Here is a 23,612-nt window from a genome sequence, read left to right on the forward strand (position 1 = left end):
TCTCTGGGATCACAGTTGGGTCCGCTCCGTCCTCTGAAATGGTCCATATTAGTTACATAGGTTAGTGTACCAAAGAAATAATACATTTTCATATACAGCTTCTTCATTTCTGTGTTCTGAGGGATTACCAGTTGTAAGAAATGCACTTGCCGGTACAGTGATTCCCTGGCTTTCTCTGGCCCGAGAAAGCTTTTCCTCTGAAGTGGGAACAGAAGTTGGACTGCTTCTGCTGAACTTCCTGAAAGCAGAGCTGGCGGGAGGAGGGACTTTTTGAGTGCTGGGAAAATTTGAGCTGGAAATTTGCATCGGCTGGACAGAGATTGCTTGGAGCAGCCAAAATATAATAACGGCCATGGCGCTCAAGTAAAGCAGAAAGCTTTTAGTATACACCTTTTGCACTCTTGTCAACGAAGCTGGGCTCTGTGAATGCTCACCCTGCGCAAGAAAAGAGAACAGACTTTGCTGGTGACCTAAATATATCTCGCCTGATCGAGCACGATCGAGCTCTGAGTGAGCAGCTGTGCAATGGTCATCTTTACCAAAGGGGAGATGCTGCTTTTTCCAGTGTCACGCCCATGCTCTCAGGGCTGGAGGGAGGAGGGCTGCTTTTTGTTTTTACAGGCAAAAGGAAAGGCCCAGCCCTCAGAGCTTCTGCCAATGCAGATCCCAGCAGGTGCAAAATAAAGGCTCTCCCCCACCTTGCCAGCTGCAGATTGATCAGAAGACTGCTAGTCTAGTGTGTTGGGCCACTTTCTCTCTTCTGTGTATCGTCCCCTCTTATTACATAAACAGCATAAGAGGAATAAAGGAAGGAAGGAAGGAACAGTGTATCGCAAGCACCTTCCACCCTGATGTCAATGGGCCACCAACCTTCGGGATGAGGAGGAGACCTGTGAAGACAGTCAGAGCGTGCCGACTGGGGCATTCATTTGGCTCATACACCGACAAGGCTTTCAGCGGCAGGAACAAACTTCAGGAATAGGCATTCTTGGCCTCGAATCCTAAGGGGGGTGCAAACGCTGAGGACAATTCCGTCAAATGCTCAAAGGACCGTGGCTCGTTGGTCTAGGGGTATGATTCTCGCTTTGGGTGCGAGAGAGCCCAATCAAGGTGGTTAACTTGAGCTCCTTTTTTTTGTTTTTTCAATGTTATTTTCATTGGACAGACTCTCTGGTTTTCTCGGTAAGCAGTAGTCGATGAACAATTCACTTCCTGAACCTCTTTGCGTGCCATGTCCTTGCGACAAGCACTTTGTGTTCTCTGTTAGCTCTCAGTAACATTCCTTGATTTGCTTGTGAGTTTTGGCCGTCCGATCTCAAAGTGGAAATATGTCCTTCCCTCTGTACGCTGCATAGGCCCTCAGCTGGCATACTTGTATATGTGCGCATGCTTGATAGGACGTATGTTTTAGGCTGGATTGTGTGAGCTTCAGGCGCAAGGCATTTGATTAGTCTTTAAGCAGGTCCACTTGCACTGCCCTTTGCACCTGTTCTCCCAGTCCCTACAAAGGTGAACAAGCAGCTGTTTCTGTAGTGTAGTGGTTATCACGTTCGCCTCACACGCGAAAGGTCCCCCCGGTTCGAGACCGGGCAGAAACACTCTCTGCTGGCATTTTACACAAAATAGTTTTTTTCCCCTTTTGTCACACACAAATGTAAAGTATGAACTTATTTGCGTTCCCATGGAAATAGCATATGCTCTCAAGAGCTTGAGAAATACACTGGGAAGGCAAGCATCCTCACATGTATTCTGTATATGGGGCCAATAAAAAAATGCACGCGCTTGCATTTTGTGTATGTAATGTTGCAGAGCACAGAGAGGATTTATTTTCCCTACTGCTGGGTATTTGGGTCTCTGGGATCACAGTTGGGTCCGCTCCGTCCTCTGAAATGGTCCATATTAGTTACATAGGTTAGTGTACCAAAGAAATAATACATTTTCATATACAGCTTCTTCATTTCTGTGTTCTGAGGGATTACCAGTTGTAAGAAATGCACTTGCCGGTACAGTGATTCCCTGGCTTTCTCTGGCCCGAGAAAGCTTTTCCTCTGAAGTGGGAACAGAAGTTGGACTGCTTCTGCTGAACTTCCTGAAAGCAGAGCTGGCGGGAGGAGGGACTTTTTGAGTGCTGGGAAAATTTGAGCTGGAAATTTGCATCGGCTGGACAGAGATTGCTTGGAGCAGCCAAAATATAATAACGGCCATGGCGCTCAAGTAAAGCAGAAAGCTTTTAGTATACACCTTTTGCACTCTTGTCAACGAAGCTGGGCTCTGTGAATGCTCACCCTACGCAAGAAAAGAGAACAGACTTTGCTGGTGACCTAAATATATCTCGCCTGATCGAGCACGATCGAGCTCTGAGTGAGCAGCTGTGCAATGGTCATCTTTACCAAAGGGGAGATGCTGCTTTTTCCAGTGTCACGCCCATGCTCTCAGGGCTGGAGGGAGGAGGGCTGCTTTTTGTTTTTACAGGCAAAAGGAAAGGCCCAGCCCTCAGAGCTTCTGCCAATGCAGATCCCAGCAGGTGCAAAATAAAGGCTCTCCCCCACCTTGCCAGCTGCAGATTGATCAGAAGACTGCTAGTCTAGTGTGTTGGGCCACTTTCTCTCTTCTGTGTATCGTCCCCTCTTATTACATAAACAGCATAAGAGGAATAAAGGAAGGAAGGAAGGAACAGTGTATCGCAAGCACCTTCCACCCTGATGTCAATGGGCCACCAACCTTCGGGATGAGGAGGAGACCTGTGAAGACAGTCAGAGCGTGCCGACTGGGGCATTCATTTGGCTCATACACCGACAAGGCTTTCAGCGGCAGGAACAAACTTCAGGAATAGGCATTCTTGGCCTCGAATCCTAAGGGGGGTGCAAACGCTGAGGACAATTCCGTCAAATGCTCAAAGGACCGTGGCTCGTTGGTCTAGGGGTATGATTCTCGCTTTGGGTGCGAGAGGTCCCGGGTTCAAATCCCGGACGAGCCCAATCAAGGTGGTTAACTTGAGCTCCTTTTTTTTGTTTTTTCAATGTTATTTTCATTGGACAGACTCTCTGGTTTTCTCGGTAAGCAGTAGTCGATGAACAATTCACTTCCTGAACCTCTTTGCGTGCCATGTCCTTGCGACAAGCACTTTGTGTTCTCTGTTAGCTCTCAGTAACATTCCTTGATTTGCTTGTGAGTTTTGGCCGTCCGATCTCAAAGTGGAAATATGTCCTTCCCTCTGTACGCTGCATAGGCCCTCAGCTGGCATACTTGTATATGTGCGCATGCTTGATAGGACGTATGTTTTAGGCTGGATTGTGTGAGCTTCAGGCGCAAGGCATTTGATTAGTCTTTAAGCAGGTCCACTTGCACTGCCCTTTGCACCTGTTCTCCCAGTCCCTACAAAGGTGAGCAAGCAGCTGTTTCTGTAGTGTAATGGTTATCACGTTCGCCTCACATGCGAAAGGTCCCCGGTTCGAGACCGGGCAGAAACACTCTCTGCTGGCATTTTACACAAAATAGTTTTTTTCCCCTTTTGTCACACACAAATGTAAAGTATGAACTTATTTGCGTTCCCATGGAAATAGCATATGCTCTCAAGAGCTTGAGAAATACACTGGGAAGGCAAGCATCCTCACATGTATTCTGTATATGGGGCCAATAAAAAAATGCACGCGCTTGCATTTTGTGTATGTAATGTTGCAGAGCACAGAGAGGATTTATTTTCCCTACTGCTGGGTATTTGGGTCTCTGGGATCACAGTTGGGTCCGCTCCGTCCTCTGAAATGGTCCATATTAGTTACATAGGTTAGTGTACCAAAGAAATAATACATTTTCATATACAGCTTCTTCATTTCTGTGTTCTGAGGGATTACCAGTTGTAAGAAATGCACTTGCCGGTACAGTGATTCCCTGGCTTTCTCTGGCCCGAGAAAGCTTTTCCTCTGAAGTGGGAACAGAAGTTGGACTGCTTCTGCTGAACTTCCTGAAAGCAGAGCTGGCGGGAGGAGGGACTTTTTGAGTGCTGGGAAAATTTGAGCTGGAAATTTGCATCGGCTGGACAGAGATTGCTTGGAGCAGCCAAAATATAATAACGGCCATGGCGCTCAAGTAAAGCAGAAAGCTTTTAGTATACACCTTTTGCACTCTTGTCAACGAAGCTGGGCTCTGTGAATGCTCACCCTACGCAAGAAAAGAGAACAGACTTTGCTGGTGACCTAAATATATCTCGCCTGATCGAGCACGATCGAGCTCTGAGTGAGCAGCTGTGCAATGGTCATCTTTACCAAAGGGGAGATGCTGCTTTTTCCAGTGTCACGCCCATGCTCTCAGGGCTGGAGGGAGGAGGGCTGCTTTTTGTTTTTACAGGCAAAAGGAAAGGCCCAGCCCTCAGAGCTTCTGCCAATGCAGATCCCAGCAGGTGCAAAATAAAGGCTCTCCCCCACCTTGCCAGCTGCAGATTGATCAGAAGACTGCTAGTCTAGTGTGTTGGGCCACTTTCTCTCTTCTGTGTATCGTCCCCTCTTATTACATAAACAGCATAAGAGGAATAAAGGAAGGAAGGAAGGAAGGAAGGAACAGTGTATCGCAAGCACCTTCCACCCTGATGTCAATGGGCCACCAACCTTCGGGATGAGGAGGAGACCTGTGAAGACAGTCAGAGCGTGCCGACTGGGGCATTCATTTGGCTCATACACGACAAGGCTTTCAGCGGCAGGAACAAACTTCAGGAATAGGCATTCTTGGCCTCGAATCCTAAGGGGGGTGCAAACGCTGAGGACAATTCCGTCAAATGCTCAAAGGACCGTGGCTCGTTGGTCTAGGGGTATGATTCTCGCTTTGGGTGCGAGAGGTCCCGGGTTCAAATCCCGGACGAGCCCAATCAAGGTGGTTAACTTGAGCTCCTTTTTTTTGTTTTTTCAATGTTATTTTCATTGGACAGACTCTCTGGTTTTCTCGGTAAGCAGTAGTCGATGAACAATTCACTTCCTGAACCTCTTTGCGTGCCATGTCCTTGCGACAAGCACTTTGTGTTCTCTGTTAGCTCTCAGTAACATTCCTTGATTTGCTTGTGAGTTTTGGCCGTCCGATCTCAAAGTGGAAATATGTCCTTCCCTCTGTACGCTGCATAGGCCCTCAGCTGGCATACTTGTATATGTGCGCATGCTTGATAGGACGTATGTTTTAGGCTGGATTGTGTGAGCTTCAGGCGCAAGGCATTTGATTAGTCTTTAAGCAGGTCCACTTGCACTGCCCTTTGCACCTGTTCTCCCAGTCCCTACAAAGGTGAGCAAGCAGCTGTTTCTGTAGTGTAGTGGTTATCACGTTCGCCTCACACGCGAAAGGTCCCCCCGGTTCGAGACCGGGCAGAAACACTCTCTGCTGGCATTTTACACAAAATAGTTTTTTTCCCCTTTTGTCACACACAAATGTAAAGTATGAACTTATTTGCGTTCCCATGGAAATAGCATATGCTCTCAAGAGCTTGAGAAATACACTGGGAAGGCAAGCATCCTCACATGTATTCTGTATATGGGGCCAATAAAAAAATGCACGCGCTTGCATTTTGTGTATGTAATGTTGCAGAGCACAGAGAGGATTTATTTTCCCTACTGCTGGGTATTTGGGTCTCTGGGATCACAGTTGGGTCCGCTCCGTCCTCTGAAATGGTCCATATTAGTTACATAGGTTAGTGTACCAAAGAAATAATACATTTTCATATACAGCTTCTTCATTTCTGTGTTCTGAGGGATTACCAGTTGTAAGAAATGCACTTGCCGGTACAGTGATTCCCTGGCTTTCTCTGGCCCGAGAAAGCTTTTCCTCTGAAGTGGGAACAGAAGTTGGACTGCTTCTGCTGAACTTCCTGAAAGCAGAGCTGGCGGGAGGAGGGACTTTTTGAGTGCTGGGAAAATTTGAGCTGGAAATTTGCATCGGCTGGACAGAGATTGCTTGGAGCAGCCAAAATATAATAACGGCCATGGCGCTCAAGTAAAGCAGAAAGCTTTTAGTATACACCTTTTGCACTCTTGTCAACGAAGCTGGGCTCTGTGAATGCTCACCCTACGCAAGAAAAGAGAACAGACTTTGCTGGTGACCTAAATATATCTCGCCTGATCGAGCACGATCGAGCTCTGAGTGAGCAGCTGTGCAATGGTCATCTTTACCAAAGGGGAGATGCTGCTTTTTCCAGTGTCACGCCCATGCTCTCAGGGCTGGAGGGAGGAGGGCTGCTTTTTGTTTTTACAGGCAAAAGGAAAGGCCCAGCCCTCAGAGCTTCTGCCAATGCAGATCCCAGCAGGTGCAAAATAAAGGCTCTCCCCCACCTTGCCAGCTGCAGATTGATCAGAAGACTGCTAGTCTAGTGTGTTGGGCCACTTTCTCTCTTCTGTGTATCGTCCCCTCTTATTACATAAACAGCATAAGAGGAATAAAGGAAGGAAGGAAGGAAGGAAGGAACAGTGTATCGCAAGCACCTTCCACCCTGATGTCAATGGGCCACCAACCTTCGGGATGAGGAGGAGACCTGTGAAGACAGTCAGAGCGTGCCGACTGGGGCATTCATTTGGCTCATACACCGACAAGGCTTTCAGCGGCAGGAACAAACTTCAGGAATAGGCATTCTTGGCCTCGAATCCTAAGGGGGGTGCAAACGCTGAGGACAATTCCGTCAAATGCTCAAAGGACCGTGGCTCGTTGGTCTAGGGGTATGATTCTCGCTTTGGGTGCGAGAGGTCCCGGGTTCAAATCCCGGACGAGCCCAATCAAGGTGGTTAACTTGAGCTCCTTTTTTTTGTTTTTTCAATGTTATTTTCATTGGACAGACTCTCTGGTTTTCTCGGTAAGCAGTAGTCGATGAACAATTCACTTCCTGAACCTCTTTGCGTGCCATGTCCTTGCGACAAGCACTTTGTGTTCTCTGTTAGCTCTCAGTAACATTCCTTGATTTGCTTGTGAGTTTTGGCCGTCCGATCTCAAAGTGGAAATATGTCCTTCCCTCTGTACGCTGCATAGGCCCTCAGCTGGCATACTTGTATATGTGCGCATGCTTGATAGGACGTATGTTTTAGGCTGGATTGTGTGAGCTTCAGGCGCAAGGCATTTGATTAGTCTTTAAGCAGGTCCACTTGCACTGCCCTTTGCACCTGTTCTCCCAGTCCCTACAAAGGTGAGCAAGCAGCTGTTTCTGTAGTGTAGTGGTTATCACGTTCGCCTCACACGCGAAAGGTCCCCGGTTCGAGACCGGGCAGAAACACTCTCTGCTGGCATTTTACACAAAATAGTTTTTTTCCCCTTTTGTCACACACAAATGTAAAGTATGAACTTATTTGCGTTCCCATGGAAATAGCATATGCTCTCAAGAGCTTGAGAAATACACTGGGAAGGCAAGCATCCTCACATGTATTCTGTATATGGGGCCAATAAAAAAATGCACGCGCTTGCATTTTGTGTATGTAATGTTGCAGAGCACAGAGAGGATTTATTTTCCCTACTGCTGGGTATTTGGGTCTCTGGGATCACAGTTGGGTCCGCTCCGTCCTCTGAAATGGTCCATATTAGTTACATAGGTTAGTGTACCAAAGAAATAATACATTTTCATATACAGCTTCTTCATTTCTGTGTTCTGAGGGATTACCAGTTGTAAGAAATGCACTTGCCGGTACAGTGATTCCCTGGCTTTCTCTGGCCCGAGAAAGCTTTTCCTCTGAAGTGGGAACAGAAGTTGGACTGCTTCTGCTGAACTTCCTGAAAGCAGAGCTGGCGGGAGGAGGGACTTTTTGAGTGCTGGGAAAATTTGAGCTGGAAATTTGCATCGGCTGGACAGAGATTGCTTGGAGCAGCCAAAATATAATAACGGCCATGGCGCTCAAGTAAAGCAGAAAGCTTTTAGTATACACCTTTTGCACTCTTGTCAACGAAGCTGGGCTCTGTGAATGCTCACCCTACGCAAGAAAAGAGAACAGACTTTGCTGGTGACCTAAATATATCTCGCCTGATCGAGCACGATCGAGCTCTGAGTGAGCAGCTGTGCAATGGTCATCTTTACCAAAGGGGAGATGCTGCTTTTTCCAGTGTCACGCCCATGCTCTCAGGGCTGGAGGGAGGAGGGCTGCTTTTTGTTTTTACAGGCAAAAGGAAAGGCCCAGCCCTCAGAGCTTCTGCCAATGCAGATCCCAGCAGGTGCAAAATAAAGGCTCTCCCCCACCTTGCCAGCTGCAGATTGATCAGAAGACTGCTAGTCTAGTGTGTTGGGCCACTTTCTCTCTTCTGTGTATCGTCCCCTCTTATTACATAAACAGCATAAGAGGAATAAAGGAAGGAAGGAAGGAAGGAAGGAAGGAACAGTGTATCGCAAGCACCTTCCACCCTGATGTCAATGGGCCACCAACCTTCGGGATGAGGAGGAGACCTGTGAAGACAGTCAGAGCGTGCCGACTGGGGCATTCATTTGGCTCATACACCGACAAGGCTTTCAGTGGCAGGAACAAACTTCAGGAATAGGCATTCTTGGCCTCGAATCCTAAGGGGGGTGCAAACGCTGAGGACAATTCCGTCAAATGCTCAAAGGACCTTGGCTCGTTGGTCTAGGGGTATGATTCTCGCTTTGGGTGCGAGAGGTCCCGGTTTCAAATCCCAGAAGAGCCCAATCAAGGTGGTTAACTTGAGCTCCTTTTTTTTGTTTTTTCAATGTTATTTTCATTGGACAGACTCTCTGGTTTTCTCGGGAAGCAGTAGTCGATGAACAATTCACTTCCTGAACCTCTTTGCGTGCCATGTCCTTGCGACAAGCACTTTGTGTTCTCTGTTAGCTCTCAGTAACATTCCTTGATTTGCTTGTGAGTTTTGGCCGTCCGATCTCAAAGTGGAAATATGTCCTTCCCTCTGTACGCTGCATAGGCCCTCAGCTGGCATACTTGTATATGTGCGCATGCTTGATAGGACGTATGTTTTAGGCTGGATTGTGTGAGCTTCAGGCGCAAGGCATTTGATTAGTCTTTAAGCAGGTCCACTTGCACTGCCCTTTGCACCTGTTCTCCCAGTCCCTACAAAGGTGAGCAAGCAGCTGTTTCTGTAGTGTAGTGGTTATCACGTTCGCCTCACACGCGAAAGGTCCCCGGTTTGAGACCGGGCAGAAACACTCTCTGCTGGCATTTTACACAAAATAGTTTTTTTCCCCTTTTGTCACACACAAATGTAAAGTATGAACTTATTTGCGTTCCCATGGAAATAGCATATGCTCTCAAGAGCTTGAGAAATACACTGGGAAGGCAAGCATCCTCACATGTATTCTGTATATGGGGCCAATAAAAAAATGCACGCGCTTGCATTTTGTGTATGTAATGTTGCAGAGCACAGAGAGGATTTATTTTCCCTACTGCTGGGTATTTGGGTCTCTGGGATCACAGTTGGGTCCGCTCCGTCCTCTGAAATGGTCCATATTAGTTACATAGGTTAGTGTACCAAAGAAATAATACATTTTCATATACAGCTTCTTCATTTCTGTGTTCTGAGGGATTACCAGTTGTAAGAAATGCACTTGCCGGTACAGTGATTCCCTGGCTTTCTCTGGCCCGAGAAAGCTTTTCCTCTGAAGTGGGAACAGAAGTTGGACTGCTTCTGCTGAACTTCCTGAAAGCAGAGCTGGCGGGAGGAGGGACTTTTTGAGTGCTGGGAAAATTTGAGCTGGAAATTTGCATCGGCTGGACAGAGATTGCTTGGAGCAGCCAAAATATAATAACGGCCATGGCGCTCAAGTAAAGCAGAAAGCTTTTAGTATACACCTTTTGCACTCTTGTCAACGAAGCTGGGCTCTGTGAATGCTCACCCTACGCAAGAAAAGAGAACAGACTTTGCTGGTGACCTAAATATATCTCGCCTGATCGAGCACGATCGAGCTCTGAGTGAGCAGCTGTGCAATGGTCATCTTTACCAAAGGGGAGATGCTGCTTTTTCCAGTGTCACGCCCATGCTCTCAGGGCTGGAGGGAGGAGGGCTGCTTTTTGTTTTTACAGGCAAAAGGAAAGGCCCAGCCCTCAGAGCTTCTGCCAATGCAGATCCCAGCAGGTGCAAAATAAAGGCTCTCCCCCACCTTGCCAGCTGCAGATTGATCAGAAGACTGCTAGTCTAGTGTGTTGGGCCACTTTCTCTCTTCTGTGTATCGTCCCCTCTTATTACATAAACAGCATAAGAGGAATAAAGGAAGGAAGGAAGGAAGGAAGGAACAGTGTATCGCAAGCACCTTCCACCCTGATGTCAATGGGCCACCAACCTTCGGGATGAGGAGGAGACCTGTGAAGACAGTCAGAGCGTGCCGACTGGGGCATTCATTTGGCTCATACACCGACAAGGCTTTCAGCGGCAGGAACAAACTTCAGGAATAGGCATTCTTGGCCTCGAATCCTAAGGGGGGTGCAAACGCTGAGGACAATTCCGTCAAATGCTCAAAGGACCATGGCTCGTTGGTCTAGGGGTATGATTCTCGCTTTGGGTGCGAGAGATCCCGGGTTCAAATCCCGGACGAGCCCAATCAAGGTGGTTAACTTGAGCTCCTTTTTTTTGTTTTTTCAATGTTATTTTCATTGGACAGACTCTCTGGTTTTCTCGGTAAGCAGTAGTCGATGAACAATTCACTTCCTGAACCTCTTTGCGTGCCATGTCCTTGCGACAAGCACTTTGTGTTCTCTGTTAGCTCTCAGTAACATTCCTTGATTTGCTTGTGAGTTTTGGCCGTCCGATCTCAAAGTGGAAATATGTCCTTCCCTCTGTACGCTGCATAGGCCCTCAGCTGGCATACTTGTATATGTGCGCATGCTTGATAGGACGTATGTTTTAGGCTGGATTGTGTGAGCTTCAGGCGCAAGGCATTTGATTAGTCTTTAAGCAGGTCCACTTGCACTGCCCTTTGCACCTGTTCTCCCAGTCCCTACAAAGGTGAGCAAGCAGCTGTTTCTGTAGTGTAGTGGTTATCACGTTCGCCTCACACGCGAAAGGTCCCCCCGGTTCGAGACCGGGCAGAAACACTCTCTGCTGGCATTTTACACAAAATAGTTTTTTTCCCCTTTTGTCACACACAAATGTAAAGTATGAACTTATTTGCGTTCCCATGGAAATAGCATATGCTCTCAAGAGCTTGAGAAATACACTGGGAAGGCAAGCATCCTCACATGTATTCTGTATATGGGGCCAATAAAAAAATGCACGCGCTTGCATTTTGTGTATGTAATGTTGCAGAGCACAGAGAGGATTTATTTTCCCTACTGCTGGGTATTTGGGTCTCTGGGATCACAGTTGGGTCCGCTCCGTCCTCTGAAATGGTCCATATTAGTTACATAGGTTAGTGTACCAAAGAAATAATACATTTTCATATACAGCTTCTTCATTTCTGTGTTCTGAGGGATTACCAGTTGTAAGAAATGCACTTGCCGGTACAGTGATTCCCTGGCTTTCTCTGGCCCGAGAAAGCTTTTCCTCTGAAGTGGGAACAGAAGTTGGACTGCTTCTGCTGAACTTCCTGAAAGCAGAGCTGGCGGGAGGAGGGACTTTTTGAGTGCTGGGAAAATTTGAGCTGGAAATTTGCATCGGCTGGACAGAGATTGCTTGGAGCAGCCAAAATATAATAACGGCCATGGCGCTCAAGTAAAGCAGAAAGCTTTTAGTATACACCTTTTGCACTCTTGTCAACGAAGCTGGGCTCTGTGAATGCTCACCCTACGCAAGAAAAGAGAACAGACTTTGCTGGTGACCTAAATATATCTCGCCTGATCGAGCACGATCGAGCTCTGAGTGAGCAGCTGTGCAATGGTCATCTTTACCAAAGGGGAGATGCTGCTTTTTCCAGTGTCACGCCCATGCTCTCAGGGCTGGAGGGAGGAGGGCTGCTTTTTGTTTTTACAGGCAAAAGGAAAGGCCCAGCCCTCAGAGCTTCTGCCAATGCAGATCCCAGCAGGTGCAAAATAAAGGCTCTCCCCCACCTTGCCAGCTGCAGATTGATCAGAAGACTGCTAGTCTAGTGTGTTGGGCCACTTTCTCTCTTCTGTGTATCGTCCCCTCTTATTACATAAACAGCATAAGAGGAATAAAGGAAGGAAGGAAGGAAGGAAGGAAGGAACAGTGTATCGCAAGCACCTTCCACCCTGATGTCAATGGGCCACCAACCTTCGGGATGAGGAGGAGACCTGTGAAGACAGTCAGAGCGTGCCGACTGGGGCATTCATTTGGCTCATACACCGACAAGGCTTTCAGCGGCAGGAACAAACTTCAGGAATAGGCATTCTTGGCCTCGAATCCTAAGGGGGGTGCAAACGCTGAGGACAATTCCGTCAAATGCTCAAAGGACCGTGGCTCGTTGGTCTAGGGGTATGATTCTCGCTTTGGGTGCGAGAGGTCCCGGGTTCAAATCCCGGACGAGCCCAATCAAGGTGGTTAACTTGAGCTCCTTTTTTTTGTTTTTTCAATGTTATTTTCATTGGACAGACTCTCTGGTTTTCTCGGTAAGCAGTAGTCGATGAACAATTCACTTCCTGAACCTCTTTGCGTGCCATGTCCTTGCGACAAGCACTTTGTGTTCTCTGTTAGCTCTCAGTAACATTCCTTGATTTGCTTGTGAGTTTTGGCCGTCCGATCTCAAAGTGGAAATATGTCCTTCCCTCTGTACGCTGCATAGGCCCTCAGCTGGCATACTTGTATATGTGCGCATGCTTGATAGGACGTATGTTTTAGGCTGGATTGTGTGAGCTTCAGGCGCAAGGCATTTGATTAGTCTTTAAGCAGGTCCACTTGCACTGCCCTTTGCACCTGTTCTCCCAGTCCCTACAAAGGTGAGCAAGCAGCTGTTTCTGTAGTGTAGTGGTTATCACGTTCGCCTCGCACGCGAAAGGTCCCCGGTTCGAGACCGGGCAGAAACACTCTCTGCTGGCATTTTACACAAAATAGTTTTTTTCCCCTTTTGTCACACACAAATGTAAAGTATGAACTTATTTGCGTTCCCATGGAAATAGCATATGCTCTCAAGAGCTTGAGAAATACACTGGGAAGGCAAGCATCCTCACATGTATTCTGTATATGGGGCCAATAAAAAAATGCACGCGCTTGCATTTTGTGTATGTAATGTTGCAGAGCACAGAGAGGATTTATTTTCCCTACTGCTGGGTATTTGGGTCTCTGGGATCACAGTTGGGTCCGCTCCGTCCTCTGAAATGGTCCATATTAGTTACATAGGTTAGTGTACCAAAGAAATAATACATTTTCATATACAGCTTCTTCATTTCTGTGTTCTGAGGGATTACCAGTTGTAAGAAATGCACTTGCCGGTACAGTGATTCCCTGGCTTTCTCTGGCCCGAGAAAGCTTTTCCTCTGAAGTGGGAACAGAAGTTGGACTGCTTCTGCTGAACTTCCTGAAAGCAGAGCTGGCGGGAGGAGGGACTTTTTGAGTGCTGGGAAAATTTGAGCTGGAAATTTGCATCGGCTGGACAGAGATTGCTTGGAGCAGCCAAAATATAATAACGGCCATGGCGCTCAAGTAAAGCAGAAAGCTTTTAGTATACACCTTTTGCACTCTTGTCAACGAAGCTGGGCTCTGTGAATGCTCACCCTACGCAAGAAAAGAGAACAGACTTTGCTGGTGACCTAAATATATCTCGCCTGATCGAGCACGATCGAGCTCTGAGTGAGCAGCTGTGCAATGGTCATCTTTACCAAAGGGGAGATGCTGCTTTTTCCAGTGTCACGCCCATGCTCTCAGGGCTGGAGGGAGGAGGGCTGCTTTTTGTTTTTACAGGCAAAAGGAAAGGCCCAGCCCTCAGAGCTTCTGCCAATGCAGATCCCAGCAGGTGCAAAATAAAGGCTCTCCCCCACCTTGCCAGCTGCAGATTGATCAGAAGACTGCTAGTCTAGTGTGTTGGGCCACTTTCTCTCTTCTGTGTATCGTCCCCTCTTATTACATAAACAGCATAAGAGGAATAAAGGAAGGAAGGAAGGAAGGAAGGAACAGTGTATCGCAAGCACCTTCCACCCTGATGTCAATGGGCCACCAACCTTCGGGATGAGGAGGAGACCTGTGAAGACAGTCAGAGCGTGCCGACTGGGGCATTCATTTGGCTCATACACCGACAAGGCTTTCAGCGGCAGGAACAAACTTCAGGAATAGGCATTCTTGGCCTCGAATCCTAAGGGGGGTGCAAACGCTGAGGACAATTCCGTCAAATGCTCAAAGGACCGTGGCTCGTTGGTCTAGGGGTATGATTCTCGCTTTGGGTGCGAGAGGTCCCGGGTTCAAATCCCGGACGAGCCCAATCAAGGTGCTTAACTTGAGCTCCTTTTTTTTGTTTTTTCAATGTTATTTTCATTGGACAGACTCTCTGGTTTTCTCGGTAAGCAGTAGTCGATGAACAATTCACTTCCTGAACCTCTTTGCGTGCCATGTCCTTGCGACAAGCACTTTGTGTTCTCTGTTAGCTCTCAGTAACATTCCTTGATTTGCTTGTGAGTTTTGGCCGTCCGATCTCAAAGTGGAAATATGTCCTTCCCTCTGTACGCTGCATAGGCCCTCAGCTGGCATACTTGTATATGTGCGCATGCTTGATAGGACGTATGTTTTAGGCTGGATTGTGTGAGCTTCAGGCGCAAGGCATTTGATTAGTCTTTAAGCAGGTCCACTTGCACTGCCCTTTGCACCTGTTCTCCCAGTCCCTACAAAGGTGAGCAAGCAGCTGTTTCTGTAGTGTAGTGGTTATCACGTTCGCCTCACACGCGAAAGGTCCCCGGTTCGAGACCGGGCAGAAACACTCTCTGCTGGCATTTTACACAAAATAGTTTTTTTCCCCTTTTGTCACACACAAATGTAAAGTATGAACTTATTTGCGTTCCCATGGAAATAGCATATGCTCTCAAGAGCTTGAGAAATACACTGGGAAGGCAAGCATCCTCACATGTATTCTGTATATGGGGCCAATAAAAAAATGCACGCGCTTGCATTTTGTGTATGTAATGTTGCAGAGCACAGAGAGGATTTATTTTCCCTACTGCTGGGTATTTGGGTCTCTGGGATCACAGTTGGGTCCGCTCCGTCCTCTGAAATGGTCCATATTAGTTACATAGGTTAGTGTACCAAAGAAATAATACATTTTCATATACAGCTTCTTCATTTCTGTGTTCTGAGGGATTACCAGTTGTAAGAAATGCACTTGCCGGTACAGTGATTCCCTGGCTTTCTCTGGCCCGAGAAAGCTTTTCCTCTGAAGTGGGAACAGAAGTTGGACTGCTTCTGCTGAACTTCCTGAAAGCAGAGCTGGCGGGAGGAGGGACTTTTTGAGTGCTGGGAAAATTTGAGCTGGAAATTTGCATCGGCTGGACAGAGATTGCTTGGAGCAGCCAAAATATAATAACGGCCATGGCGCTCAAGTAAAGCAGAAAGCTTTTAGTATACACCTTTTGCACTCTTGTCAACGAAGCTGGGCTCTGTGAATGCTCACCCTACGCAAGAAAAGAGAACAGACTTTGCTGGTGACCTAAATATATCTCGCCTGATCGAGCACGATCGAGCTCTGAGTGAGCAGCTGTGCAATGGTCATCTTTACCAAAGGGGAGATGCTGCTTTTTCCAGTGTCACGCCCATGCTCTCAGGGCTGGAGGGAGGAGGGCTGCTTTTTGTTTTTACAGGCAAAAGGAAAGGCCCAGCCCTCAGAGCTTCTGCCAATGCAGATCCCAGCAGGTGCAAAATAAAGGCTCTCCCCCACCTTGCCAGCTGCAGATTGATCAGAAGACTGCTAGTCTAGTGTGTTGGGCCACTTTCTCTCTTCTGTGTATCGTCCCCTCTTATTACATAAACAGCATAAGAGGAATAAAGGAAGGAAGGAAGGAAGGAAGGAACAGTGTATCGCAAGCACCTTCCACCCTGATGTCAATGGGCCACCAACCTTCGGGATGAGGAGGAGACCTGTGAAGACAGTCAGAGCGTGCCGACTGGGGCATTCATTTGGCTCATACACCGACAAGGCTTTCAGCGGCAGGAACAAACTTCAGGAATAGGCATTCTTGGCCTCGAATCCTAAGGGGGGTGCAAACGCTGAGGACAATTCCGTCAAATGCTCAAAGGACCGTGGCTCGTTGGTCTAGGGGTATGATTCTCGCTTTGGGTGCGAGAGGTCCCGGGTTCAAATCCCGGACGAGCCCAATCAAGGTGGTTAACTTGAGCTCCTTTTTTTTGTTTTTTCAATGTTATTTTCATTGGACAGACTCTCTGGTTTTCTCGGTAAGCAGTAGTCGATGAACAATTCACTTCCTGAACCTCTTTGCGTGCCATGTCCTTGCGACAAGCACTTTGTGTTCTCTGTTAGCTCTCAGTAACATTCCTTGATTTGCTTGTGAGTTTTGGCCGTCCGATCTCAAAGTGGAAATATGTCCTTCCCTCTGTACGCTGCATAGGCCCTCAGCTGGCATACTTGTATATGTGCGCATGCTTGATAGGACGTATGTTTTAGGCTGGATTGTGTGAGCTTCAGGCGCAAGGCATTTGATTAGTCTTTAAGCAGGTCCACTTGCACTGCCCTTTGCACCTGTTCTCCCAGTCCCTACAAAGGTGAGCAAGCAGCTGTTTCTGTAGTGTAGTGGTTATCACGTTCGCCTCACACGCGAAAGGTCCCTGGTTCGAGACCGGGCAGAAACACTCTCTGCTGGCATTTTACACAAAATAGTTTTTTTCCCCTTTTGTCACACACAAATGTAAAGTATGAACTTATTTGCGTTCCCATGGAAATAGCATATGCTCTCAAGAGCTTGAGAAATACACTGGGAAGGCAAGCATCCTCACATGTATTCTGTATATGGGGCCAATAAAAAAATGCACGCGCTTGCATTTTGTGTATGTAATGTTGCAGAGCACAGAGAGGATTTATTTTCCCTACTGCTGGGTATTTGGGTCTCTGGGATCACAGTTGGGTCCGCTCCGTCCTCTGAAATGGTCCATATTAGTTACATAGGTTAGTGTACCAAAGAAATAATACATTTTCATATACAGCTTCTTCATTTCTGTGTTCTGAGGGATTACCAGTTGTAAGAAATGCACTTGCCGGTACAGTGATTCCCTGGCTTTCTCTGGCCCGAGAAAGCTTTTCCTCTGAAGTGGGAACAGAAGTTGGACTGCTTCTGCTGAACTTCCTGAAAGCAGAGCTGGCGGGAGGAGGGACTTTTTGAGTGCTGGGAAAATTTGAGCTGGAAATTTGCATCGGCTGGACAGAGATTGCTTGGAGCAGCCAAAATATAATAACGGCCATGGCGCTCAAGTAAAGCAGAAAGCTTTTAGTATACACCTTTTGCACTCTTGTCAACGAAGCAGGGCTCTGTGAATGCTCACCCTACGCAAGAAAAGAGAACAGACTTTGCTGGTGACCTAAATATATCTCGCCTGATCGAGCACGATCGAGCTCTGAGTGAGCAGCTGTGCAATGGTCATCTTTACCAAAGGGGAGATGCTGCTTTTTCCAGTGTCACGCCCATGCTCTCAGGGCTGGAGGGAGGAGGGCTGCTTTTTGTTTTTACAGGCAAAAGGAAAGGCCCAGCCCTCAGAGCTTCTGCCAATGCAGATCCCAGCAGGTGCAAAATAAAGGCTCTCCCCCACCTTGCCAGCTGCAGATTGATCAGAAGACTGCTAGTCTAGTGTGTTGGGCCACTTTCTCTCTTCTGTGTATCGTCCCCTCTTATTACATAAACAGCATAAGAGGAATAAAGGAAGGAAGGAAGGAAGGAAGGAACAGTGTATCGCAAGCACCTTCCACCCTGATGTCAATGGGCCACCAACCTTCGGGATGAGGAGGAGACCTGTGAAGACAGTCAGAGCGTGCCGACTGGGGCATTCATTTGGCTCATACACCGACAAGGCTTTCAGCGGCAGGAACAAACTTCAGGAATAGGCATTCTTGGCCTCGAATCCTAAGGGGGGTGCAAACGCTGAGGACAATTCCGTCAAATGCTCAAAGGACCGTGGCTCGTTGGTCTAGGGGTATGATTCTCGCTTTGGGTGCGAGAGGTCCCGGGTTCAAGGTGGTTAACTTGAGCTCCTTTTTTTTGTTTTTTCAATGTTATTTTCATTGGACAGACTCTCTGGTTTTCTCGGTAAGCAGTAGTCGATGAACAATTCACTTCCTGAACCTCTTTGCGTGCCATGTCCTTGCGACAAGCACTTTGTGTTCTCTGTTAGCTCTCAGTAACATTCCTTGATTTGCTTGTGAGTTTTGGCCGTCCGATCTCAAAGTGGAAATATGTCCTTCCCTCTGTACGCTGCATAGGCCCTCAGCTGGCATACTTGTATATGTGCGCATGCTTGATAGGACGTATGTTTTAGGCTGGATTGTGTGAGCTTCAGGCGCAAGGCATTTGATTAGTCTTTAAGCAGGTCCACTTGCACTGCCCTTTGCACCTGTTCTCCCAGTCCCTACAAAGGTGAGCAAGCAGCTGTTTCTGTAGTGTAGTGGTTATCACGTTCGCCTCACACGCGAAAGGTCCCCCCGGTTCGAGACCGGGCAGAAACACTCTCTGCTGGCATTTTACACAAAATAGTTTTTTTCCCCTTTTGTCACACACAAATGTAAAGTATGAACTTATTTGCGTTCCCATGGAAATAGCATATGCTCTCAAGAGCTTGAGAAATACACTGGGAAGGCAAGCATCCTCACATGTATTCTGTATATGGGGCCAATAAAAAAATGCACGCGCTTGCATTTTGTGTATGTAATGTTGCAGAGCACAGAGAGGATTTATTTTCCCTACTGCTGGGTATTTGGGTCTCTGGGATCACAGTTGGGTCCGCTCCGTCCTCTGAAATGGTCCATATTAGTTACATAGGTTAGTGTACCAAAGAAATAATACATTTTCATATACAGCTTCTTCATTTCTGTGTTCTGAGGGATTACCAGTTGTAAGAAATGCACTTGCCGGTACAGTGATTCCCTGGCTTTCTCTGGCCCGAGAAAGCTTTTCCTCTGAAGTGGGAACAGAAGTTGGACTGCTTCTGCTGAACTTCCTGAAAGCAGAGCTGGCGGGAGGAGGGACTTTTTGAGTGCTGGGAAAATTTGAGCTGGAAATTTGCATCGGCTGGACAGAGATTGCTTGGAGCAGCCAAAATATAATAACGGCCATGGCGCTCAAGTAAAGCAGAAAGCTTTTAGTATACACCTTTTGCACTCTTGTCAACGAAGCTGGGCTCTGTGAATGCTCACCCTACGCAAGAAAAGAGAACAGACTTTGCTGGTGACCTAAATATATCTCGCCTGATCGAGCACGATCGAGCTCTGAGTGAGCAGCTGTGCAATGGTCATCTTTACCAAAGGGGAGATGCTGCTTTTTCCAGTGTCACGCCCATGCTCTCAGGGCTGGAGGGAGGAGGGCTGCTTTTTGTTTTTACAGGCAAAAGGAAAGGCCCAGCCCTCAGAGCTTCTGCCAATGCAGATCCCAGCAGGTGCAAAATAAAGGCTCTCCCCCACCTTGCCAGCTGCAGATTGATCAGAAGACTGCTAGTCTAGTGTGTTGGGCCACTTTCTCTCTTCTGTGTATCGTCCCCTCTTATTACATAAACAGCATAAGAGGAATAAAGGAAGGAAGGAAGGAAGGAAGGAACAGTGTATCGCAAGCACCTTCCACCCTGATGTCAATGGGCCACCAACCTTCGGGATGAGGAGGAGACCTGTGAAGACAGTCAGAGCGTGCCGACTGGGGCATTCATTTGGCTCATACACCGACAAGGCTTTCAGCGGCAGGAACAAACTTCAGGAATAGGCATTCTTGGCCTCGAATCCTAAGGGGGGTGCAAACGCTGAGTACAATTCCGACAAATGCTCAGAGGACCGTGGCTCGTTGGTCTAGGGGTATGATTCTCGCTTTGGGTGCGAGAGGTCCCGGGTTCAAATCCCGGACGAGCCCAATCAAGGTGGTTAACTTGAGCTCCTTTTTTTTGTTTTTTCAATGTTATTTTCATTGGACAGACTCTCTGGTTTTCTCGGTAAGCAGTAGTCGATGAACAATTCACTTCCTGAACCTCTTTGCGTGCCATGTCCTTGCGACAAGCACTTTGTGTTCTCTGTTAGCTCTCAGTAACATTCCTTGATTTGCTTGTGAGTTTTGGCCGTCCGATCTCAAAGTGGAAATATGTCCTTCCCTCTGTACGCTGCATAGGCCCTCAGCTGGCATACTTGTATATGTGCGCATGCTTGATAGGACGTATGTTTTAGGCTGGATTGTGTGAGCTTCAGGCGCAAGGCATTTGATTAGTCTTTAAGCAGGTCCACTTGCACTGCCCTTTGAACCTGTTCTCCCAGTCCCTACAAAGGTGAGCAAGCAGCTGTTTCTGTAGTGTAGTGGTTATCACGTTCGCCTCACACGCGAAAGGTCCCCGGTTCGAGACCGGGCAGAAACACTCTCTGCTGGCATTTTACACAAAATAGTTTTTTTCCCCTTTTGTCACACACAAATGTAAAGTATGAACTTATTTGCGTTCCCATGGAAATAGCATATGCTCTCAAGAGCTTGAGAAATACACTGGGAAGGCAAGCATCCTCACATGTATTCTGTATATGGGGCCAATAAAAAAATGCACGCGCTTGCATTTTGTGTATGTAATGTTGCAGAGAACAGAGAGGATTTATTTTCCCTACTGCTGGGTATTTGGGTCTCTGGGATCACAGTTGGGTCCGCTCCGTCCTCTGAAATGGTCCATATTAGTTACATAGGTTAGTGTACCAAAGAAATAATACATTTTCATATACAGCTTCTTCATTTCTGTGTTCTGAGGGATTACCAGTTGTAAGAAATGCACTTGCCGGTACAGTGATTCCCTGGCTTTCTCTGGCCCGAGAAAGCTTTTCCTCTGAAGTGGGAACAGAAGTTGGACTGCTTCTGCTGAACTTCCTGAAAGCAGAGCTGGCGGGAGGAGGGACTTTTTGAGTGCTGGGAAAATTTGAGCTGGAAATTTGCATCGGCTGGACAGAGATTGCTTGGAGCAGCCAAAATATAATAACGGCCATGGCGCTCAAGTAAAGCAGAAAGCTTTTAGTATACACCTTTTGCACTCTTGTCAACGAAGCTGGGCTCTGTGAATGCTCACCCTACGCAAGAAAAGAGAACAGACTTTGCTGGTGACCTAAATATATCTCGCCTGATCGAGCACGATCGAGCTCTGAGTGAGCAGCTGTGCAATGGTCATCTTTACCAAAGGGGAGATGCTGCTTTTTCCAGTGTCACGCCCATGCTCTCAGGGCTGGAGGGAGGAGGGCTGCTTTTTGTTTTTACAGGCAAAAGGAAAGGCCCAGCCCTCAGAGCTTCTGCCAATGCAGATCCCAGCAGGTGCAAAATAAAGGCTCTCCCCCACCTTGCCAGCTGCAGATTGATCAGAAGACTGCTAGTCTAGTGTGTTGGGCCACTTTCTCTCTTCTGTGTATCGTCCCCTCTTATTACATAAACAGCATAAGAGGAATAAAGGAAGGAAGGAAGGAAGGAAGGAAGGAACAGTGTATCGCAAGCACCTTCCACCCTGATGTCAATGGGCCACCAACCTTCGGGATGAGGAGGAGACCTGTGAAGACAGTCAGAGCGTGCCGACTGGGGCATTCATTTGGCTCATACACCGACAAGGCTTTCAGCGGCAGGAACAAACTTCAGGAATAGGCATTCTTGGCCTCGAATCCTAAGGGGGGTGCAAACGCTGAGGACAATTCCGTCAAATGCTCAAAGGACCGTGGCTCGTTGGTCTAGGGGTATGATTCTCGCTTTGGGTGTGAGAGGTCCCGGGTTCAAATCCCGGACAAGCCCAATCAAGGGGGTTAACTTGAGCTCCTTTTTTTTGTTTTTTCAATGTTATTTTCATTGGACAGACTCTCTGGTTTTCTCGGTAAGCAGTAGTCGATGAACAATTCACTTCCTGAACCTCTTTGCGTGCCATGTCCTTGCGACAAGCACTTTGTGTTCTCTGTTAGCTCTCAGTAACATTCCTTGATTTGCTTGTGAGTTTTGGCCGTCCGATCTCAAAGTGGAAATATGTCCTTCCCTCTGTACGCTGCATAGGCCCTCAGCTGGCATACTTGTATATGTGCGCATGCTTGATAGGACGTATGTTTTAGGCTGGATTGTGTGAGCTTCAGGCGCAAGGCATTTGATTAGTCTTTAAGCAGGTCCACTTGCACTGCCCTTTGCACCTGTTCTCCCAGTCCCTACAAAGGTGAGCAAGCAGCTGTTTCTGTAGTGTAGTGGTTATCACGTTCGCCTCACACGCGAAAGGTCCCCCCGGTTCGAGACCGGGCAGAAACACTCTCTGCTGGCATTTTACACAAAATAGTTTTTTTCCCCTTTTGTCACACACAAATGTAAAGTATGAACTTATTTGCGTTCCCATGGAAATAGCATATGCTCTCAAGAGCTTGAGAAATACACTGGGAAGGCAAGCATCCTCACATGTATTCTGTATATGGGGCCAATAAAAAAATGCACGCGCTTGCATTTTGTGTATGTAATGTTGCAGAGCACAGAGAGGATTTATTTTCCCTACTGCTGGGTATTTGGGTCTCTGGGATCACAGTTGGGTCCGCTCCGTCCTCTGAAATGGTCCATATTAGTTACATAGGTTAGTGTACCAAAGAAATAATACATTTTCATATACAGCTTCTTCATTTCTGTGTTCTGAGGGATTACCAGTTGTAAGAAATGCACTTGCCGGTACAGTGATTCCCTGGCTTTCTCTGGCCCGAGAAAGCTTTTCCTCTGAAGTGGGAACAGAAGTTGGACTGCTTCTGCTGAACTTCCTGAAAGCAGAGCTGGCGGGAGGAGGGACTTTTTGAGTGCTGGGAAAATTTGAGCTGGAAATTTGCATCGGCTGGACAGAGATTGCTTGGAGCAGCCAAAATATAATAACGGCCATGGCGCTCAAGTAAAGCAGAAAGCTTTTAGTATACACCTTTTGCACTCTTGTCAACGAAGCTGGGCTCTGTGAATGCTCACCCTACGCAAGAAAAGAGAACAGACTTTGCTGGTGACCTAAATATATCTCGCCTGATCGAGCACGATCGAGCTCTGAGTGAGCAGCTGTGCAATGGTCATCTTTACCAAAGGGGAGATGCTGCTTTTTCCAGTGTCACGCCCATGCTCTCAGGGCTGGAGGGAGGAGGGCTGCTTTTTGTTTTTACAGGCAAAAGGAAAGGCCCAGCCCTCAGAGCTTCTGCCAATGCAGATCCCAGCAGGTGCAAAATAAAGGCTCTCCCCCACCTTGCCAGCTGCAGATTGATCAGAAGACTGCTAGTCTAGTGTGTTGGGCCACTTTCTCTCTTCTGTGTATCGTCCCCTCTTATTACATAAACAGCATAAGAGGAATAAAGGAAGGAAGGAAGGAAGGAAGGAACAGTGTATCGCAAGCACCTTCCACCCTGATGTCAATGGGCCACCAACCTTCGGGATGAGGAGGAGACCTGTGAAGACAGTCAGAGCGTGCCGACTGGGGCATTCATTTGGCTCATACACCGACAAGGCTTTCAGCGGCAGGAACAAACTTCAGGAATAGGCATTCTTGGCCTCGAATCCTAAGGGGGGTGCAAACGCTGAGGACAATTCCGTCAAATGCTCAAAGGACCGTGGCTCGTTGGTCTAGGGGTATGATTCTCG

At 47.5% G+C, this 23,612-nt stretch overlaps 20 non-coding genes across 20 annotated transcripts; all 20 read left to right on the top strand.

Annotated features, from left to right (window-relative positions):
- Positions 1-1,523: 1,523 nt before the first annotated feature.
- TRNAV-CAC (transfer RNA valine (anticodon CAC)) lies at positions 1,524-1,598 on the top strand. The gene has a single exon. It is a non-coding gene; the product is annotated as a tRNA-Val (tRNA).
- Positions 1,599-2,905: 1,307 nt separating this feature from the next.
- TRNAP-UGG (transfer RNA proline (anticodon UGG)) lies at positions 2,906-2,977 on the top strand. The gene has a single exon. It is a non-coding gene; the product is annotated as a tRNA-Pro (tRNA).
- Positions 2,978-3,397: 420 nt separating this feature from the next.
- On the top strand, positions 3,398-3,470 carry TRNAV-CAC (transfer RNA valine (anticodon CAC)). The gene has a single exon. It is a non-coding gene; the product is annotated as a tRNA-Val (tRNA).
- A 1,314-nt stretch (positions 3,471-4,784) lies between these two features.
- TRNAP-UGG (transfer RNA proline (anticodon UGG)) lies at positions 4,785-4,856 on the top strand. Its single transcript has one exon. It is a non-coding gene; the product is annotated as a tRNA-Pro (tRNA).
- Positions 4,857-5,276: 420 nt separating this feature from the next.
- On the top strand, positions 5,277-5,351 carry TRNAV-CAC (transfer RNA valine (anticodon CAC)). The gene has a single exon. It is a non-coding gene; the product is annotated as a tRNA-Val (tRNA).
- Positions 5,352-6,666: 1,315 nt separating this feature from the next.
- Positions 6,667-6,738, top strand: TRNAP-UGG (transfer RNA proline (anticodon UGG)). Its single transcript has one exon. It is a non-coding gene; the product is annotated as a tRNA-Pro (tRNA).
- A 420-nt stretch (positions 6,739-7,158) lies between these two features.
- On the top strand, positions 7,159-7,231 carry TRNAV-CAC (transfer RNA valine (anticodon CAC)). The gene has a single exon. It is a non-coding gene; the product is annotated as a tRNA-Val (tRNA).
- A 1,811-nt stretch (positions 7,232-9,042) lies between these two features.
- On the top strand, positions 9,043-9,115 carry TRNAV-CAC (transfer RNA valine (anticodon CAC)). The gene has a single exon. It is a non-coding gene; the product is annotated as a tRNA-Val (tRNA).
- Positions 9,116-10,430: 1,315 nt separating this feature from the next.
- Positions 10,431-10,502, top strand: TRNAP-UGG (transfer RNA proline (anticodon UGG)). Its single transcript has one exon. It is a non-coding gene; the product is annotated as a tRNA-Pro (tRNA).
- Positions 10,503-10,922: 420 nt separating this feature from the next.
- TRNAV-CAC (transfer RNA valine (anticodon CAC)) lies at positions 10,923-10,997 on the top strand. Its single transcript has one exon. It is a non-coding gene; the product is annotated as a tRNA-Val (tRNA).
- A 1,319-nt stretch (positions 10,998-12,316) lies between these two features.
- TRNAP-UGG (transfer RNA proline (anticodon UGG)) lies at positions 12,317-12,388 on the top strand. Its single transcript has one exon. It is a non-coding gene; the product is annotated as a tRNA-Pro (tRNA).
- Positions 12,389-12,808: 420 nt separating this feature from the next.
- TRNAA-CGC (transfer RNA alanine (anticodon CGC)) lies at positions 12,809-12,881 on the top strand. The gene has a single exon. It is a non-coding gene; the product is annotated as a tRNA-Ala (tRNA).
- Positions 12,882-14,196: 1,315 nt separating this feature from the next.
- TRNAP-UGG (transfer RNA proline (anticodon UGG)) lies at positions 14,197-14,268 on the top strand. Its single transcript has one exon. It is a non-coding gene; the product is annotated as a tRNA-Pro (tRNA).
- Positions 14,269-14,688: 420 nt separating this feature from the next.
- TRNAV-CAC (transfer RNA valine (anticodon CAC)) lies at positions 14,689-14,761 on the top strand. Its single transcript has one exon. It is a non-coding gene; the product is annotated as a tRNA-Val (tRNA).
- Positions 14,762-16,076: 1,315 nt separating this feature from the next.
- TRNAP-UGG (transfer RNA proline (anticodon UGG)) lies at positions 16,077-16,148 on the top strand. The gene has a single exon. It is a non-coding gene; the product is annotated as a tRNA-Pro (tRNA).
- Positions 16,149-16,568: 420 nt separating this feature from the next.
- Positions 16,569-16,641, top strand: TRNAV-CAC (transfer RNA valine (anticodon CAC)). Its single transcript has one exon. It is a non-coding gene; the product is annotated as a tRNA-Val (tRNA).
- Positions 16,642-18,427: 1,786 nt separating this feature from the next.
- TRNAV-CAC (transfer RNA valine (anticodon CAC)) lies at positions 18,428-18,502 on the top strand. The gene has a single exon. It is a non-coding gene; the product is annotated as a tRNA-Val (tRNA).
- A 1,315-nt stretch (positions 18,503-19,817) lies between these two features.
- Positions 19,818-19,889, top strand: TRNAP-UGG (transfer RNA proline (anticodon UGG)). Its single transcript has one exon. It is a non-coding gene; the product is annotated as a tRNA-Pro (tRNA).
- A 420-nt stretch (positions 19,890-20,309) lies between these two features.
- On the top strand, positions 20,310-20,382 carry TRNAV-CAC (transfer RNA valine (anticodon CAC)). Its single transcript has one exon. It is a non-coding gene; the product is annotated as a tRNA-Val (tRNA).
- A 1,811-nt stretch (positions 20,383-22,193) lies between these two features.
- TRNAV-CAC (transfer RNA valine (anticodon CAC)) lies at positions 22,194-22,268 on the top strand. The gene has a single exon. It is a non-coding gene; the product is annotated as a tRNA-Val (tRNA).
- Positions 22,269-23,612: the final 1,344 nt, after the last annotated feature.

Source organism: Ambystoma mexicanum, chromosome 2q (genome assembly GCF_040938575.1).
Source record: "Ambystoma mexicanum isolate Mex_15411 chromosome 2q, UKY_AmexF1_1, whole genome shotgun sequence".
In the NCBI taxonomy this organism is placed as follows: Eukaryota; Metazoa; Chordata; class Amphibia; order Caudata; family Ambystomatidae; genus Ambystoma; species Ambystoma mexicanum.